Here is a 19,976-nt window from a genome sequence, read left to right on the forward strand (position 1 = left end):
CCCTTTGGTTGACTTCTTCCCGGGTTGACCCCCTGAAATGTGCCCGTCTCTTCGAGGTCTTCATCAGGAATCTGCAATTTCTCAATCACGGCAGGCGAGATTAAGTTCAGACCGGCCCCGCCATCGACTAGCATCTTTGTCACCTTGAGGTTGCGTATTGTTGGTGAAACCAACAATGGCAAGCACCCGACTGCAGTAGTGCGATCAGGGTGATCCTCAGTGTAAAAAATGATAGGTGTGCTGGACCACTTCAGCGGCCTTTGGGCATCAAACGACGGTTCCGCCACTGTAATCTCACGCGCCCACTGTTTAAGCTGGCGGTGAGAGGTATGCAGCGAGGCGCCGCCATTGACGCACATGGCCTCTGTAGCTTTCTGAAATTCTTGGTCACCAGACTCATCGTCCTCTTCGTGATCATCGTCTTCTGGCTTTTTGTCACGGCCCAGGGAGGGCCTCTCCTGCTGTTTATCTTTGCCGCGACGGCCCGCCTGGCCGTTACGCTTCTTGCCGGACCCCTCAGCACTGTCCTGGCCTTTCTCCTTGTCCCGCCTCTCATATTCAGCCCTCTGCTTCTCAGCAAGGAGCTCAACCTGTTGGCAGTTCTGGAGATCATGGCCTTTGTGGTGCGATGGATCTTGTAGTATTGTTTGTTGGATTTTCCTGGCTTCTCGGCAGCCGCCAAGGCCCGGCAGGAGACACATCCGACAATTTCCTTATCGGGGTCATCTGCCTTGGTTTTCTTGGCGGAGCCGGCGTCGTCAGATCCCTCGACGGCAAGCACATCCTTACCTTTGCGCTTCCTGTTGCGGCGCCGACCTTTCTTCGCCGGGGCGGCAGTATCCTCATCTGAGGAGTCGGTTTCCACGCCGGCATCTTCGCTGGGGTACTTCCTTCCCTCTTCAGCTCGGGCACATCTGTCAGCAAGAACATAGAGTTCTGCCACATCTTTCACCTTGTTCATTGCCAGTTCTTCGCGCATCTTGCGGTTACGCACGCTCTGATGGAACACGCTGATGATGGCGGCAGGGTGAACATCAGGGATATTGTACTGTACCCGGCTGAACCTCTGTATATACTTGCGCAGACTCTCACCTCCCTTCTGGGGAATGACATGCAGGTCGCTTGCTTGGCCATGGGCTTGGTGACCTCAAGTAAAGGCGCCCACAAACTCATGGCACAAATCTGACTAGGAGGAAATAGAGTCTACCGGCAAGTGCATCAACCATGACATGGCATTGGGTTTAAGAGCCAATGGAAAGTAATTCGCAAGCACCTTATCATTGCGGGCTCTGGCGGCTTGCATCGCGATGGTGTAGATGCTGAGGAACTCAGACGGGTGAGTCTTGCCGTTGTACTTTTCGCCAACGTCAGGTTTGAAGGTGCGGTGAGTGGGCCACTAGAACTGCCGCAGCTCATGGGTAAAAGCCGGGCAGCCTACCTCGTAAGGTAGGCCTCCAGGGCTCTTCGGGGCCGGGTGGTTCACAGCAGGCCCTGCTCGCCTGTCTGACTGGTGGTGCGCTCCGCGCCGGCGCTCGATGGTGGTTCGAGCGTCTTCATGGGCTCGTTCCCGAAGAACTTGGCGCTGGTCACAGTGGGTCCGCGGGCCAGACGATACTATGGAGATGTCGTTGCCCGCGACGTCGCGACGAGCCGGCGTCCACGGTACCGGATGGGGAAGAGGCGAATGCACCGTGGTCGCGGCGCCGCCGGCTTTTCCGCCACTGGTCCGCGGGACTCCATCGGAGCGTCGACCCGGGGGCCTCACCGGACTTGGTTCGTCTTTGTTGGCCACAGCAACAAGGCTTCGGATAGTGGCTCTCCATTCGTCGAGTTTCCCCGTAGTGGGAGGAAAATCGAGGAGCAACTGCGCGCGCGCCAGGGCCTCTGCTGGCGTCGGTGGCAGCGAAACCTGCACGGATCGCGACGCGCTTCGACTTCTGACCATGTCAGAAGGAGCTCTATCACGACCCCGCGGTCACATGCCGTTTTCACCAGCGCCTCGGCGAGTGGACAGGTCTTCTACGTCCCGGGAGTGGCGCTCGGGGCTCTTCCCGCGGCGACGCCCGGGATCTTCGGCGTGATTACCCGTTCGTCATGCGCTGCCTGGGAGGAGCGCGCTGTTGGCGCCAGCGTGGGAGTCTTGGAGGCCCTTGCGTCGCCTTCGGGCGGGGCGGCAATGACCCTGGAAGGCTCTGCTCCACCCGTGAAGGGCTTGGCTCCACCTTTGGATTTGGCGACGTGTGGCCCGTTACCAGGCGCACAAACATCGCCGCCTCCCAAACTCCGGCTGCTGGGATGGTGTTGGTGTTCGCGAGCAGCGCCCCGGGTCCTTTCTGCGACTGGTCCGCTACTCGCCCGCGTTGGGACGGGCTGTCCGGCTTCTGACTGGCCAACCGCCACCGTCGTCTTTTTCTTGGGCGCCATGATGATGAAGAAGCGCCGAACTAACTGCTAAAGCGAATTCTCACAATTGAACCCGCCCCCTACCTGGCGCGCCGGAGATGTCGGTGGGAACGACACCTATGGGATCACAAGAATCCCTACTATGGTTAGCAGGGCGCGGGGTCGTGAGAAGAGCGGATCTAACAGGTAGCACACGGTTCGTTTATCCAGGTTCGGGCCGCGAGGATGCGTAAAACCCTACTCCTGCTTTGGTGGATTGTATATCTGTGTTCTTGAGCTAGCTATGGGGCGTGAGGAGCTCCAAAAAGCTGAATCCTTCTCCTGGTCGCCTCGGGCCTCCTTTTATAGAAAAAGGGGTTGCCACAGTGGCACACAGGAGGCGGAAAGGGTACAGTGATGCAAGGTTATTCCTCGCATTACATGACAAGGCGCATTTAATGCATCTTGCTTAGGTGTCCTTGCTTTATCGGGGACGGGGGAGAGATTTGTCTCGTCCGTCGCCGCTCCTTCTTGTGTCGACACGCGCCCTGGCCAGCGATGCCTGAGATGCCACGTAGGTATACATGCAGCTGAGGTGGCGCAGTGGTGGTTCTTCACGAAGATCTGCATGCCGCCACGCAGGTGCCTGCCCAGCTGGTTGGGTCGGCAGCTGCATGCATGCGGTGGTGGAGGTTTAGTCGGCGCGGGCCTGATGGTGGCCCTGCAGGTGTCCTTGGTAAGGGCCTTGCCGGGGCCCCGGTAAGGGTCTTCCCGGGGTGCCTGCTGTCATCTCCGGCAAGCACCAGGGTGCCTGCTGTCATCCCCGGCAAGGTGCTTGCCGGGGGCCTTGTGGTCTTCCTCGGCTGGGATCCCGCCAAGGGTTGTCATCTCCTTAGTGTGTATCTGACCTTGAATGTCTTCACAAAGATCTGCATGCCGCCACGGGGATGTCTCCCGAATCCTTGCCCTTTGGGGGCAGTGGACTCAAGGGTGATTTGCTCCGTAGGCGCGGGACGAGTTGCCGCAGCAAGGGTCTTGTCGGGGCTGCTAGAACTGTCTCCCGGCAAGGATCTTGCCGGGGGAGTCCGCTTCGTCCCCTTTTCTCTTCATGGTCTTGGCCTTGGCGTTGTTCTAGTTCTCTTGAGCTTCAGTCTTACCCTGGCTCACCTCCCTTGCCTTGCTTGGTGTGGTGGTGCCCGTGGCTCAGACTGCCCATGCACAGCTATAGGGGTACAAAAAGTGTACCCCTCTTTTTGTACACCGACATATTTTGATGAGATGTATGTTGTCTTTCCTCCAGTGGTGTTATGTGAACGTAGACTACATGACACCTCACCATTGTTTGGGCCTAGGGGAAGGCATTGGGAAGTAATAAGTAGATGATGGGTTGCTAGAGTGACAGAAGCTTAAACCCTAGTTTATGCGTTGCTTCGTAAGGGGCTGATTTGGATCCATATGTTTCATGCTATGGTTAGGTTTACCTTAATTCTTCTTTCGTAGTTGCGGATGCTTGCGAAGGGGGTTAATCATAAGTGGGATGCTTGTACAAGGAAGGGCAATACCCAAGCACTGGTCCACCCACATATCAAATTATCAAAGTAACGAACGCGAATCATATGAGCATGATGAAAACTAGCTTGACGATAATTCCCATGTGTCCTCGGGAGCGCTTTCCTTTATATAAGAGTTTGTCCAGGCTTGTCCTTTGCTACAAAAACGATTGGGCCACCTTGCTGCACCTTGTTTACTTTTATTACTTGTTACCCGTTACGAATTACCTTATCACAAAAGTACATGTTACCGATAATTTCAGTGCTTGCAGAGAATACCTTACTGAAAACCGCTTGTCATTTCCTTCTGCTCCTCGCTGGGTTCGACACTCTTACTTATCGAAAGGACTATGATAGATCCCCTATACTTGTGGTTCATCATTCATCTATCACTCTGAGGAAAAAATTGGTTCTATTATGTTAATGCTTCTTACAAAATCTATCTTCCCTATAAGGCACATGTTCACAAAGTCTTTCCTCTCCACAAAAATTGACATGGTTATAAGAAACATTTTGGTCATGACTTGTGAAATCATCATTAGCATTTTGGATATTCGTAGAATTCAAACTAACAACATTGCAATCAAGCTCATCATTCGTGCCAATCGTTTTATTGAATTCTTCTTCTATCAATTGAGCACAATTTTCCTTTCCATCATTTTCAACAAAGACATATAAAAATGAACAACATGAGACCACCACAAATCCATTTTTTTGTAGTTTTCTTTTATAAACCAAAGTTGTGATAAAACAATAAACTAAAAGATTCAATTGCAAGATCTAAAGATATACCTTCGGCCACTCACCTCCCCGGCAACGACGCCAGAAAAGAGCTTGATATCTACTACACAACTTTATTCTTGTAGACTCGTGTTAGGCCTCCCAGCGCAGAGCTTTGTAGGAAAGTAGCAATTTTCCCTCAAGTGGATGACCTAAGGTTTATCAATCTGTGGTAGGTGTAGGATGAAGATGGTCTCCCTCAAACAACCCTGCAACCAAATAACAATGAGTCTCTTGTGTCCCCAACACACCAAATACAATGGTAATTTGTATAGGTGCACTAGTTCGACGAAGAGATGGTGATACAAGTGTAATATGGATAGTAGATATTGGTTTTTGTAGTAGGAACAATTAAAAACAGCAAGGTAGCAATTGATAAAATGGAGCACAAACGGTATTGCAATGCTTGAAAATGAGGCCTAGGGTCCGTACTTTCACTAGTGCAATCTCTCAGCAATGCTAATCTAATTGGATCATATAACCATCCCTTAAAGTGCGATGTAGAATCACTCCAAAGTTCTTATCTAGCGGAGAACATAATAAGAAATTGTTTGTAGCTATTCTTTTCGATCGATCTATCCAAGAGTTCATACTAAAATAACACCAAGTTAATTTTTTCGATCGATCTATCAAGAGTTCACACTAAAATAACATCAAGTTATTCTATCCAATCGATCTATCAAGAGTTCATACTAAAATAACACCAAAGCAAATTCAAATTCACTATACTCAATCCAACACAAAGAACCTCAAAGAGTGCCCCAAGATTTCTACCGGAGAAACAAAAGAGGAGAACGTGCATCAACCCCTATGCATACATTACCCCAATGTCACCTTAGGAATCCGTGAGTTGAGTGCCAAAACATATATCAAGTGAATCAATATAATACCCCATTGTCACCACGGGTATTCATATGCAAGACATATATCAAGTGCTCTCAAATCCATAAAAGTATTCAATCCGATAAAACGAAATCTCAAAGGGAAAACTCAATTCATCACAACAAGATAGAGAGGGAGAAACGCCATATGATCCAACTATATTAACAAAGCCCGTGATACATCAAGATCGTGCCATCTCAAGAACATGAGAGAGAGAGAGATTAAACACATAGCTACTGGTACAAACCCTCAACCCCGAGGGTGGACTACTCCCTCATCATCATGGTGGCCGCCGAGATGATGAAGATGGCCACTGGTGATGATTTCCCCATCCGGCGGAGTGACGGAACGGGGTCTAGATTGGTTTTTTGTGGCTACGGAGGCTTGCGGCAGAAGTTATGATCTAGGGTTATCCTCGGGGTTTTTGGAATAACAAAGAGTCTCTTGTGTCCCCAACACACCAAATACAATGGTAATTTGTATAGGTGCACTAGTTTGACGAAGAGATGGTGATACAAGTGTAATATGGATAGTAGATATTGGTTTTTGTAGTAGGAACAATAAAAAACAGCAAGGTAGCAATTGATAAAACGGAGCACAAACGGTATTGCAATGCTTGAAAATGAGGCCTAGGGTCCGTACTTTCGCTAGTGCAATCTCTCAGCAATGCTAATCTAATTGGATCATATAACCATCCTCCAAAGTGCGATATAGAATCACTCCAAAGTTCTTATCTAGCGGAGAACATAAGAAGAAATTGTTTGTAGATATTCTTTCCGATCGATCTATCCAAGAGTTCGTACTAAAATAAAACCAAGTTATTCTTTCCAATCGATCTATCAAGTGTTCGTACTAAAATAACATCAAGTTATTCTATCCAATCGATCTATCAAGAGTTCGTACTAAAATATGATCTACGTACGTTCAAATACGAACATGGTGACTGTCGTCTACAGAAGATAGCAATTTGTTGAGTTCCCAATTGCTCTTGGGATTATAGGAACACTTTTCTTGTCGCTATCTTCGACAATCATGTTGTTGTGCTTAGTCCTTCAGTCGATGGATATTGATCAAAAATCAGTTTTTGTACACGGATGCGTACTGTGACGCAATTCAAATGAGGGTCTTGTGTTTGTTTCCACCACTCGTGGCACTATTTTCGCATGGCATCCTTATTGTATTGGTACGTTTGTCTTCCACTGTAATTATAATTGTTTCATGCACCATGCAAGTGAATTTAGTATCCCCGTACACTAATTAACCTTCGTGTGTTTTCCAAGGTCCTGTCAACATTCCCCCACCAATACTTGGAAAATTTTATAACAAGGGGGAGATGACGATGGTGATGATCACGAGCATGAAGAAGAGCATGACCTACATACTGAGTGGTGCCTAGCAACTTAATCCGATGAATCACCTCTTCTTGTCTATATACAGAGCACTGCTGATGATATAGATGAAGCAGGTGTTGTCTCCCATGGTCGCACTCTCCGAACCTATTCCAACATCCATTGCAGGGTATTCGGGATGGATACTAGTGTGCTAGCGCCAACACCCTTTGCCTGGTTCAATATTGATAGTCTTAGTGAAAACTCGGTCTTCCTTGGACTAAACTATCCAATGATGGTGAAAGGCGATCGAGCTACTATTGCACAACATTACTACCATTTATGAGAAGAAACTATATCTATACCTCAGACATTGCTATGGTTCCCTACCCAAGCTATCACAATATGTGTCCTGATATAGGCCGCTTCAGCCTGGATGACAAGTCTTGCATTGGTCTCGATATTGACAATAGCTGGCCCTGCCCGGAGAATCACTTATGGTTCAAAGAAAGCATTTCAACACCAAGGATTGGTTGACCTGAAGTTTATTTCATCACTCTGTTATTTGTTGAGTGATAAAAACTTTAGTATTTATAATGTATCCTCGTTGTCGTTGTACGTTGATGACTTGTTGTATGTAATACTAAATGATATGCCTGTGACAAACTTACTAAATTTTTGAATGGCTTTGGAGTTGATTCTCAGAGTGGGTGCCGCGACTCGGCAATTTTTTTCCCGAATACATAACTGTACGTGCATTGAAACAAGTTATCGGATGAGTCCAATCAACAATATTACTACTAGTTAGCTTTGCATGCTTCGCACGGAGGGCGGGTGTTTGTAGTGCATAGGTGTGAATCCCATCATCCTAGGTCATCGGATGAGTCCAATCACGGTATAAATTGCATTTTGACGTTTGGATTCAAACTTTCAAACTGTTGCACTGTCTCTACATCTACGTATATGTAATACGAAAAGTTTTAAACATGAGACCAGCCATCCACCCTCTCAAAGAACACTTTTTAGCCTAGCACAGACTCCAGGAAATTTGGCCACGGTGTTTGGTGGGCCATATGTTAATGTTCACTATACATGACCAGCACCTCGAATCCTCGATATATAGTAGGGTGGCATGGGCCAGAACAAGCATTCACGTCAAGGAGAATGGCACACGCCACCAGCACGACTCCCATCTGAAACCATATTTCTTGGAGTCTGTGCTACAACTATCTCTTCTATCTCCTCATTTCTCTAAACTCAGCCATGACGCGACAAGCGGGGTGGGGGTTTCCACAACTGCGGTCCCACTTACAAGTGAAGATGCGAGACAACACTCGTTCTCCCCTTGAGCGGCGTGCCGAACCAACTGTGTGGGGGTGCACCGTGAACAAGGCATGCTTTTCCTTTTGAACTTGTACTACTAGTAAGCTGTAACACTTGGTTCTGCTCCTGGTGTGAACAATAGATAGAAATAATGATTTTCCCTCAAAAATAGAAATAACGATTCAAAACGATAGTGCTGGTCTTTTCTCGCGTGATAAGCGGGGGAGTTTGCCACTTTCGGCCATCATCGCTTTCCTTACATGCGGTCCCACATGTAAGTGATATGCCTAGCCACTGTGCATTTAGGGGCGGGCCGGAACGACCATCTGGGATGAGCCTATGCAGCGGTCTTGTTGTACGCCTCTCGTCTACTCAAAGTCTCCGTCATGATTTGTTGGTCCTTTCGTATTTTGTGTCAAAATTTGACCATAGATTCAATTCACAAAATTTTAATGCATGTTATTAAAATTTATGTGGTTAGATTCGTATTTGAACATAGTTTCCAATGATACAACTTTTTGTTAATTGAATTCATAGTAAAATATTGGCACAAAACACTAAGGGGAACAATAAACCAGGACGGAGGTAGTACCCTGCATGGCGCCTCCTAGTAGCCAATTAATAGAGGGATGCGTGGCAGCACTTCAATGGTTAGTAGAACGCCCACGGTTTCAATACTACTTGTGTTTCCCATTGTAATGTGGCAGCTCTTTGTTCCAAAATGACTTTGTTTTGGTTGTATGTGTGTGCTTTCGCAAATTGAACCACCATGCCCAGAAGTTTGAAATCCATTCCTATTTCTTGCATGGGACCTAAACATTCCAATTAGACGTCAATATTAATACATAAGAAGTTTGGTTGTGGCTCGGTTCATCCATGGTACATACAAAAGTTATGAAGTTGATGCACAAGGTAAGAAAATTACAGTCTACATGGGATTGACACAAAAATAAAGATGCATACAGATCCATCAACGACATCCTCTTGCCCTAGTGCACCAGGTCACCAACCGACGTGTGAGGAGCAACGGCGTTGGCGGCGAGCTCAATGTGCTTCTAAACAATGTCGTCCAAGGTCGCCTTGCGGTCCAAGAAGGCCAGTGTCCTATCGTCTTCCTCTGGCACGTGGTAGTCCTTGTGGACGATTTGCTCGTAGACGTGGGTGATTGTGTCGATGGTGTCTTGCAGTGCCAGGCGCTACGCGGCGAGCGCAACCTCGAGGTGGACATTCTCCGGTGTAACGGCGGGCAGTCACAGGGCCACCAGTGCGTCGAACAGATTGTCACCATAGATGTTGCTAAGGGCGGTGGGCATCGCAGAGCCTGGGCGCGTGGGCTAGAGCCATACGTCAAGGTCGTTCGCGAGCTTCTTGACGACTGTGAACTTGTCGAGGAAGCCCACGAGGACCTCGTCGAACAAGGACATGAAGCTGTCATGCAAGAGACCTCTTGCCATGGCGGCCTCAAGCACAACCTGGAGACGTTCCTTGGTGTCGGGCTGCAGGACGATGTCGTGGAGCATCTGGCACAGTCGGCCCATGCTCACGCTCATTGCCTCCATGGGTCTAGCTTCTAGTCAACTGATCTTGCGATCGAAGTGATCACTCTTGCCGTTGGTTAGGTTGCATAGGTGCGTAGGACGATGTAGATTGGACTGCCGGGGAGCCTTTATCTGAGAAGTGCAGACAACGTTGCGTACACATATGTGTTGGCCATCTACTCCTCGGCCCATACTTCCTCTGTACCGATGCAGTATATTCATCTAATTTTTTGCAGGCGATAGTATAGTCATCTCACCGAGACCAAGTTGGGGAAAAATGAGAGAACTTGATGTTTATTTTGTAATTAATGTCATTGCATGCAGAGAATTGAGCACCGTATAGTGTGCTAAGTAGTCTCAAGTCATTGAATGCATACGTACCCCACGTCTCCAATTGGCTGATTTCTTTTTTCATGGCAAAAATAGGGAATGAGGTGGGTAGTTAATGCACCATGCCTAAAAGTATTGGGATTATTTGGTTTTCGTAACGTGACTAATGGACCAGTAAAGAGGGAGTAAAATATTAGTCTTATTGATGAGATTTCAGATTTGAGCCATCTACCTGAAGGGTTTGTTAATGCCGTTGGTATAGTCGAACTTCTTCGCGATCCAACTGATCGAGTATCGAACGTACGACACCTATGAGTTCAGCACATGTTCAACTCGGTGACGTCCTTGCCTTCTTGATATAGCAAGACGGCAAAGTAGTGGATGAGTTCTAGCAGCACGAGGGCGTGGTGACGGTGGTGACGATGTTATCTCAATAGGGCTTCACCTAAGCACTAAGGAAATATGACCGAGGGACAAAAGTGTGGAGGGGGCACTACAAAAAAATTACACTTCTGTGATGATACGTGCTTGTCACAGTAGGTCACGTTTTCTGTCATGCATGTACATCCATGACGATTTTATGACAAAATCAAGATAGTCATACCTGTGATGTCGTAGAAGTGTTCCATGACCTTACCAAAATTATCATCACGTAAGTGTCCACTTCCATGATGATAAATCACGCATCATAGAAGTGCTTTCGTCAAGGGTGACCGACACATGGCATCCACCATAACGGGTCACCGGATTCCGGGTTGGATCCGATAACCCGTTAACAGCCTGGACTAATGGGGATTTTCCATGTGTAAAATTCTCAATGGCCAGAGGAACCACGTGTCGGCTCACCGTTGGGACAGATGTCATCCACTCATTGGACTGAAGACGCCTATGATGCGTCGACATGTGGCACGGCCCAACAGAGGCCTATTCTAGTGAAAAGGCTGGCCCGTTTGACTTGGTCAAAAGGTAGCGAGCCAGCCCACGGGAAGCCTGTTAATGGCCTGTTCGCATATAGCCCATTTACAGCTCGCTAACTCACGACCCCTTGTGGCCTACCGGAATTTGGCCTAGTAGCATCATCTGGGCCATTCAATATGATTCCACCCCGTTGTAACTTCCGGCCCATGTATGGCCCATGACATCTTTCGGCCCATAGGAGGCCCTTTGTAACTCCGGGACCATTAAAGGCCCGGGATGAAACTGGCCCATTATGAACAGTGTATCGCTTTATACCCATTAACGACCCATTATTCCGTCGGCCGTTTCCAGCCTGTGTTAACTTTCAGCCTTCTAAAGGCCCATTTATTCTTGGGCTCATTTCCAGAATTCAATAACTTATAGTCCGTTACTGGCCTATTCCGCTCGTGGGCCAAATTCAGCCCGTGGTTATAGTCGGCCTGTTTGTGGCCCGTTAACCCATTGGGCTGTTAATGGCCTATTAACGGACCATTATGGTTGGGCCATAAAATAGATGATTTCCACTCTAGCTCGTTTATAGCCTATTTTGCAGACCGTTATTGGTCCACGAATAGTACGACCCATGTTTGGCGAAACGATTATACGACCCATAGAAGGCCCACAGATTAGACGGCCTGTAGAAGGCCCATGGATCCTATGGCATGTAGAAGGCCCATGGATTGCACAACCTGTGGAAGGCCATGGTCACTACAATAGGTAGCAGGACCATAGTTACGACAGTCCATGTGTTGCCATGGTTATTGTGGCCCAGTTATAAAAATAGGTTATTGTGGCCACTGAAAAAAGCTGAAAAAGAACTTCAGTGACTACAAGCAAACAACTAAACAAGACAATAAGGAAATAAATAAGCAAGCACCTAACGCTAGGCTATTATGGCTATTACACATATTACATCCACTGGGCATCAAAGTTCGCCACCAATGCAAATATAGGGAACAAAGCAGCATATTACATACAATGTCGTCTAAATTGGCCACCACTGCAAATAAACGCGGCAACAAAACATGTTCATAACCAAAACAACTTTAGAAGAGCTCAAGAAACGTTATCCTAGGTATCCACCATGCTGGCAATAAGCTTAGCAAGATTATTAGCTTTGTCCCGTTTGGCGCTAAAATCCTCCAACGCTTGCTGTTGCACCAGAAAGTATGCATCTGAATGCTCCAGGGACTTCCGCAGTCCTTCAGCTTCTTGCCGTAGCACAACTGATCGATGTCTTTCAACTTGTAGTTGAGACTCAAGAAACTGAACTGATTCAGACAGTGAGTTTGAATAGCGTGTGCCAGCGGTAGTGGCTAGTAACTCGAACACTAAACCAAGACAGGACTTTGGGGTTGTCTCACTATCTTCAAGATAGTTTTCCTTAGCTGTTTTATCATCTTTGTTGGAGACCAACAAGGATGTCTCACTATCCTGAACCTTATCTGCATTACTTCGTTTACCATTGCTTAATAAGGCACTCTTCCCCAATATCCTGTCAGCATTCTAAAAGAAGAAACAAGCAAACACATAATAGGTTTAGCATGTACTAGTATATGAAACTCATTTCGGTGAACCAGTTCATTAGTAAGGTGGACATGATTAAACTACCAAGTCTTGTATTTCCAAGTAGTACATAATAAAAGCATCAAACAAACATATATCTATGTCCTATGGTCACTGCATTGCCTTGCCAAATCAAAATAGAGACACGGTTCGAATCATATCAGTTCAAGACAAAGCAACACTGAAAGAATACAAAGCATTGGAAACTACACAGCACAACAAGATTTCAGATGGGTACGACGGGTCTACATGTACAACAACACTATTGGCTCTGTTGTGATGCTAGTAATGTGCATGATATGAGAAGTCAACTGTATACACAATTGAAATTGAAATCAACAGAGCTATTTATAAGAGAAAACCTGTTAAAGGAACATGCGTAAACATACCTATTGTGCCATTAGAGTTTCGATTTGGTCCTTCAATTTAAAAATCAGTTTGTATGAGTAAATATAGTGATACAAGAGCAAAGCAGTATGCACGATAGCAATGGAATCTTAAATGAGAACAGTTGTTCTTCAAGTTTAAGCACTTGTTCTACATGAACAGAGTACAATAAGGCGCAAGCATATAATGCTTAAAAATAAAAAAATGAGCTCATAGACCTTACCACATTCTTGGCTCGGGACCAGTACAGAACAAGGCGTTCCCAGTCATTGTCCAGTAAATGTTTCTCAGGAGAACGTAATGGAATTTGATGAGTTTCTTTGCCAGTGAAGTACGTTTTCTTCAGGTAATTCCAATACTGCCACCAAGCATTCTTGAAGATAGCAGAGGTATTAGCACAGGTTACCTCATCCTGAGTTTCCAAATCGGTCCTTCTCTATATAGAAAAATGGGAAAATTTACTGTATTATAACCATCGTGGAGGTAGAATGTATGGGACAAAGCAAAGTAATTGCCATGAATAAAATTACTTACAGATAACTCCTGGACAAACACCTGCAATTGGCATTTTCCTTCATCTTTAGTATAATATTTCCATGATGGGAAGATACACACATTGGATTTAACAACATCAAATGCGATAGATGTTAAAGTACGAATGGCTGGTTGTTCTTCCTCCACAGGAATAGGTGTACTAACTGGTGGAGTTGGGGTTCGCCGTGGTAGTACTAGCGCTTTGGGCACTGGAGCTGCCTTACTAACTACTCTTGTTTGGGAGCTCTGTGGTGGAGATGGTGCTGTGTCAACAGGAGCTGGGTTACTATCTGCTGGGGTTGGGGTTAGATTGGGTGAAGCTGGTTCTCTATCCATCGCAATAGGGGTACAATCTGCGAGAGTCTGGGTTATGTGTGGTAGGGCTGGTTCTCGTGCATGTACAACCAGGGTCCTATCTCCACCAAGAGGTAGCACTATTTTATTGGAAGACCGTGTTTTTACTCCGCTAGATACTGCCATCACCCGCTCCAATTCAAATGGCTGATAAACAGGAAACGTAGTTGAATGTACAGACATTGTATGAGAGATAGATGCAATAGATAGTGTGGAAAAGTGGGCATGAAATAGTTGACATGTATATTATTTAACTAAAAAGGATAGCATGACATAATTTCACATATATGATGTCTATCTAAACTGATAGCATAGCATGACATAGTTCAAAGATATGATGACTAACTAAATAGGATGGCATGAGATAATTATGATGTATTTAGTAAACAATTTCGCATGACATAATTCACATACATGTTACCTAAGTAATCATGATCACATGATTTAATTCACATATATGATTTATATGCTAAGCAGAGGGCACTCGCATATATGATGTCTTAACTAAGAACATGGTGTTGAATATTGTGTATATGATGTCTAAACTCCGCAATGCAAGACACAATATGCATGATATGAGCAGTATAACCGTCCCAAGTTAGAGCATACACCTCAGTGGGGGAATAGGACTGGTCATCTGTCTCTGAATCCATCTCTAAGGAGCTACCGGGACCCAACAAGAGATCTGCTTCGACAGGTACCACTATTTGCTCTGAAGACCTTGTTTTCACTCCAGATTTTTCCATCACCCACTTAAATGGCTGATTCACAGGAAGAGTAGTTTAATGTACAAACATTGTCGACAAATGGAAATGTAATGAAGAAAAGGATGGGCAATATATCATTCAAATATATGATGCCTTGTTAAGAAGGATGGCATTGCATATTTCACATATATTATGGCTGGCTAAAAGAGATGAGACTGCATATTTCCCATATATGATATAGAAACTAAACAGGTGGCACTACAGAACATGTCTAAACTAAGCAGATGACATATATGATGTCGAAAGTAGGCACTGCAAGGTAACATATGCATGATATGACTAACATCATCATGCCAAGTTAGAGCAAACACCTTGGCGGGTAAATAGGAGTGGTCAGCTACGTCTGAATCCGCCTCAGAACAGATATCTTCCTCTGGATTACAATCTGGAGAGGGAGGGAGTGTTTGCCATTGAACCCACCATGGAGCAATGTTTGCATGACATTGTATTGCCGCACAAAACTCTTCTCTTTTTCTCTACATGTTCAGCATGACTGTGTACAATATTTGACATGCATTTGAGAAAAATATTGTGAGATTATGTAAGGAGAGCATGCTGAAATCTAGAGTGGTGGTAACAACCAGTTGATCGATCCAAAAATAATGATAGCAGGCTGATGATAGCTTTAATTTAATAAAAAGACAGATGATGATTGCTTTACTATTTGTTTCCCACCCAAGATGAACAACATAGGCATACCCTAGGTGAACCAGATAATAGACAGAGATACTATTCATTGCTGCCTCGATATGCGCCCCAAAAATAATTTTAAAACTCAAGTTTGAACATTAATTTGGACCTGACTTGGAGTCTAAGAGGTGAACAGGACGATAAAGTAGCAGGTAATATTAAGCAATGCATAAAATAAGCAGAAACAAAAGAGTGCGACCTCTCTTGTGGACGCGTGTACTCCTCAGGTTCATCTACTGAGTCGATGATGTTGATGTCGTTGCGGTGGGTGCCGGCGGCAGGGAAGGAGATCTAAGGCGGCGAAAGATGGTCCGGAGTCGTGATGTCTGGTTTGGTGGATGCTTTTATCGATGGAGCAGCTCAAGTGAGGTGGACGACGTCGTGGCGGGAGCAGGATAAACCACACAAAGTTTTCTTTGACACCTACCTGTAACTGAAGTAATTCCATAAGGGCTCCTTTGGCTTGCAGGATTCTAAAAACAGGAATAGGGAAAACATCGGAATATGATAGGAATGCACATGGAAAACAAAGCATTTATAAACACATGATTTCTGTCAACTTGGGTCTTTGGTTCATAAGAATTGGAAGAGCAGAGGAATGCAAAGAAACATGGCCAAATTAAAGTGAAACCATATGAAAGCGTGTACAGTTAGAATGTTATTCTGCCACTAATGCACTTGGTCTTGTTTTCATTTATAAGATTTTGAAAAGTAGGCCCAGGTGGATGGTTTGCTCCATTCCTTTCAACAAAATGCATGGATAACTGAATAGTATAGTGCCATAGGAAAATTTCCTATTGCTATGTTTTTCCTTTGAACCAAAATAGCCCTAATGGATCGACATGAATGTAGAGTAATAAGTGATGCCACAAGTGCACAACCTCGTTGCCATAGCTGTGTTGACCTCGGCATCATTGGGTTGGTCATTGAAGAAGTTCGGGCAGAGGTGACTGCCGGAGGTGTGGAGGAAGATCTTAGGAATCTATAGATGGCGTCCAGGTCACTACTCTTTGTGATGGATGCTTCCGTCATTGGAGCAGCTCCGGCGAGCCGTAAGACGTTGAGGGTGAAGCACTACAAGACATACATTGTTAATCAAAAGTGGGATTGTAATAGCATATCCAATAGATGATGTAAAATACATTACCAAAAAGTGATAGATGTAAAATTTGAATAACCAAAAAACACCTGACTACAACAGATGAGGTAAAAACTGTTGACTCTAGACTTAACTGTCAAAACTAAAATTTACCATGGAATTCGAATGTTACTGTCGAAACTGAATGCACTGGTAGCACAGAGGCACTTCACATGTAATTTAGGATGCTCGAGCACTAGTAGTAGAGAAATAGTGATCTAAATCAACAAGCGGTTGACGGGGAACACAGTAGCAGATAGCAGCTGGAGCAGCAGCGCCTAGAAGAGCAGCACGAATTAGAGCCAGAGCAACAACTCGTGTAGCTGCACTAGCCCGTGTACCCGCATCAGCAGTGCGAGCGAGAGCAACAACACGAGCGAGGGGGAGAGTAGAGCAGCTGCATGAGCAGCGCAAGCGGGAGAGCGAGAGCCGGAGCAGTAGCAGATCCGGCTGGTATGGACGCAGCCGCTAAAGGGGCCTCACACTGTGGGACAACAGCCGTGGAGATGTCACCCGCGGCACCGGCTTCAAGGTTACCACGCCATGGGGGTGTGTGATGGAGCACCGTCGGCACCGGGAGGTCGAGTTAAGGAGAAGGTGCGATTCGATGAGTGTACAACCTCTTTGGTGGTGCCAAGTAGGCCTCGGCTTCGTCCGAGGAGTCGGTGAGGATGCTACGGTTCCGATGGAGTAGGTTAAGGCGGCGCTGTGGGGATGGAGCAGCCACAATAGACGAGGTGATCGTCAGAGCAGCTCCTTGGAGGTAGAGAACGGGGCAGCTGAACTGGTTGGACGACGAGATCGACGAAGGATCCTCATCCGGGGAGGTGGATGAGGGACGTCGAGCTATTGCGCTGGACGACGTCGTCGGGGAAGAGGCTCCAGCTGGGCAGCGGTGAGGTGGCGGATTGAGGAGGGTGAGGTTTCACGGCTGGAGCAGAGAGCTTATGGCGGCCTGGGATTTCAAATGGCGAAAAGGAGGCGATGGGAGGGGGAACCATGACTTAGGAACGCGCTTGTCCAAAATGTAGGGTGTGTTACAAAAGTACCCCCAGCAATTTGAACTAGCGGCCCTTTCGAGTCAGGATTAGAAGGGGGATTTGATAACCCACAAGTATAGGGGATCGCAATAGTTTTTGAGGGTAGAGTATTCAACCCAAATTTATTGATTCGACACAAGGGGGAGCCAAAGAATATTCTCAAGTATTAACAGTTGAGTTGTCAATTCAACCTCACCTGAAAGACTTAATATCTGCAGCAAAGCATTTAGTAGCAAATTAATATGGAAGTAACGGTAGCGGTGGCAAAAGTAATAGTAGCAGTTTTGTAGTGATTGTAACAGTAGCAATGGTAAAGTAACTAAGCAGAGATCAATATGTGAAAAGCTCGTAGGCATTGGATCAATGATGGATAATTATGTGGGATGCGATTCCTCATGCAACAGTTATAACATAGGGTGACACAAAACTAGCTCCAGTTCATCAATGTAATGTAGGCATGTATTCCGAATATAGTCATACGTGCTTATGGAGAAGAACTTGTATGACATCTTTTGTCGTACCCTCCCGCGGCAGCGGGGTCCTATTGGAAACTAAGGGATATTAAGGCATCCTTTTAATAGAGTATCGGAACAAAGCATTAACACTTAGTGAATACATGAACTCCTCAAACTATAGTCATCACCATGAGTGGTCCCGATTATTGTCACTTCGGGGTTACCGGATCATAACACATAGTAGGTGACTATTGACTTGCAAAAAAGGATCAAGAACTCACATATATTCATGGAAACATAATAGGTTCAGATCTGAAATCATGGCACTCGGGCCCTAGTGACAAGCATTAAGCATAGCAAAGTCATAGCAACATCAATCTCAGAACATAATGGATACTAGGGATCAAACCCTAACAGAACTAACTCGATTACATGATAAATCTCATCCAACCCATTACCGTCCAGCAAGGCTACGATTGAATTACTCACGCACAGCGGTGAGCATCATGAAATTAGTGATGGAGGAAGGTTGATGATGATGATGGCGATGGATTCCCCTCTCTGGAGCCTCGAACGGAGTCCAGATCAGCCCTCCCGGGAGAGATTAGGGCTTGTTGGCGGCTCCATATCGTAAAACATGATGAATCCTTCTCCCTGATTTTTTTCTCCCCGAACGTGAATATATAGAGTTGGAGTTGAGGTCGGTGGAGCATCAGGGGGCCCACGAGACAGGGGCGTGCCCCCACCCTCGTGGACAGGGTGTGGGCCCCCTGACGTTGATTCTTTCTCCAGTATTTTTTGTATATTCAAAAAATATTCTCCGTGAAGTTTCAGGTCATTCCGAGAACTTTTATTTCTGCACAAAAATAACACCATGGCAATTCTGCTGAAAACAGCGTCAGTCCAGGTCAGTTCCATTCAAATCATGCAAGTTAGAGTCCAAAACAAGGTCAAAAGTGTTTGGAAAAGTAGATACGATGCAGACGTATCAACTCCCCCAAGCTTAAACCTTTGCTTGTCCTCAAGCAATTCAGTTGACAAACTGAAAGTGATAAAGAAAAACTTTTACAAACTCAGTTTGATCTTGTCGTTGTAAATATGTAAAGCCAGCATTCAAGTTTTCAGCAAAGATTATGAACTAACCATATTCACAATAACATTTAGGTCTCATGTTTACTCATATCAATGGCATAATCAACTAGCGAGCAATAATAATAAATCTCGGATGACAACACTTTCTCAAAACAATCATAATATGATATAACAAGATGGTATCTCGCTAGCCCTTTCTGAGACTGCAAAACATAAATGCAGAGCACCTCTGAAGTTCAAGGACTGACTAAACATTGTAATTCATGGTAAAAAAGATCCAGTCACAGTCATACTCAATGTAAACTAATAGTAATGCATGCAAATGACAACGGGACTCTCCAACTGGTGCTTCTTAATAAGAGGATGATGACTCAACATAAAAGTAAATACATAGGCCCTTCTCAGAGGGAAGCAAGGATTTATAGAGGTGCCAGAGCTTGATTTTGAAATAGAGATAAATAATATTTTGGGTGGTATACTTTCATTGTCAACATAACAACCGAGAGATCTCGATATCTTCCATACTACACACATTATAGGAGGTTCCCAAACAGAATGGTAAAGTTTATACTCCCCCTACCACCAACAAACATCAATCCATGGCTTGTCCGAAACAACGGGTGCCTCCAACTAACAACAATCCTGGGGGAGTTTTGTTTGCAATTATTTTAATTTAAGCATGGGACTGGGCATCCCGGTGACCAGCCATTTTCTCGTGAGTGAGGAGCGGAGTCCACTCCTCTTGAGAATAACCCGCCTAACATGGAAGATACGGACAGCCCTAGTTGATACATGAGCTATTCGAGCATACAAAACATAATTTCATTTGAAGGTTTAGAGTTTGGCACATACAAATTTACTTGGAACGGCAGGTAGATACCGC

This window comes from Triticum dicoccoides, chromosome 3A (assembly GCF_002162155.2).
Source record: "Triticum dicoccoides isolate Atlit2015 ecotype Zavitan chromosome 3A, WEW_v2.0, whole genome shotgun sequence".
Classification (NCBI taxonomy): Eukaryota; Viridiplantae; Streptophyta; class Magnoliopsida; order Poales; family Poaceae; genus Triticum; species Triticum dicoccoides.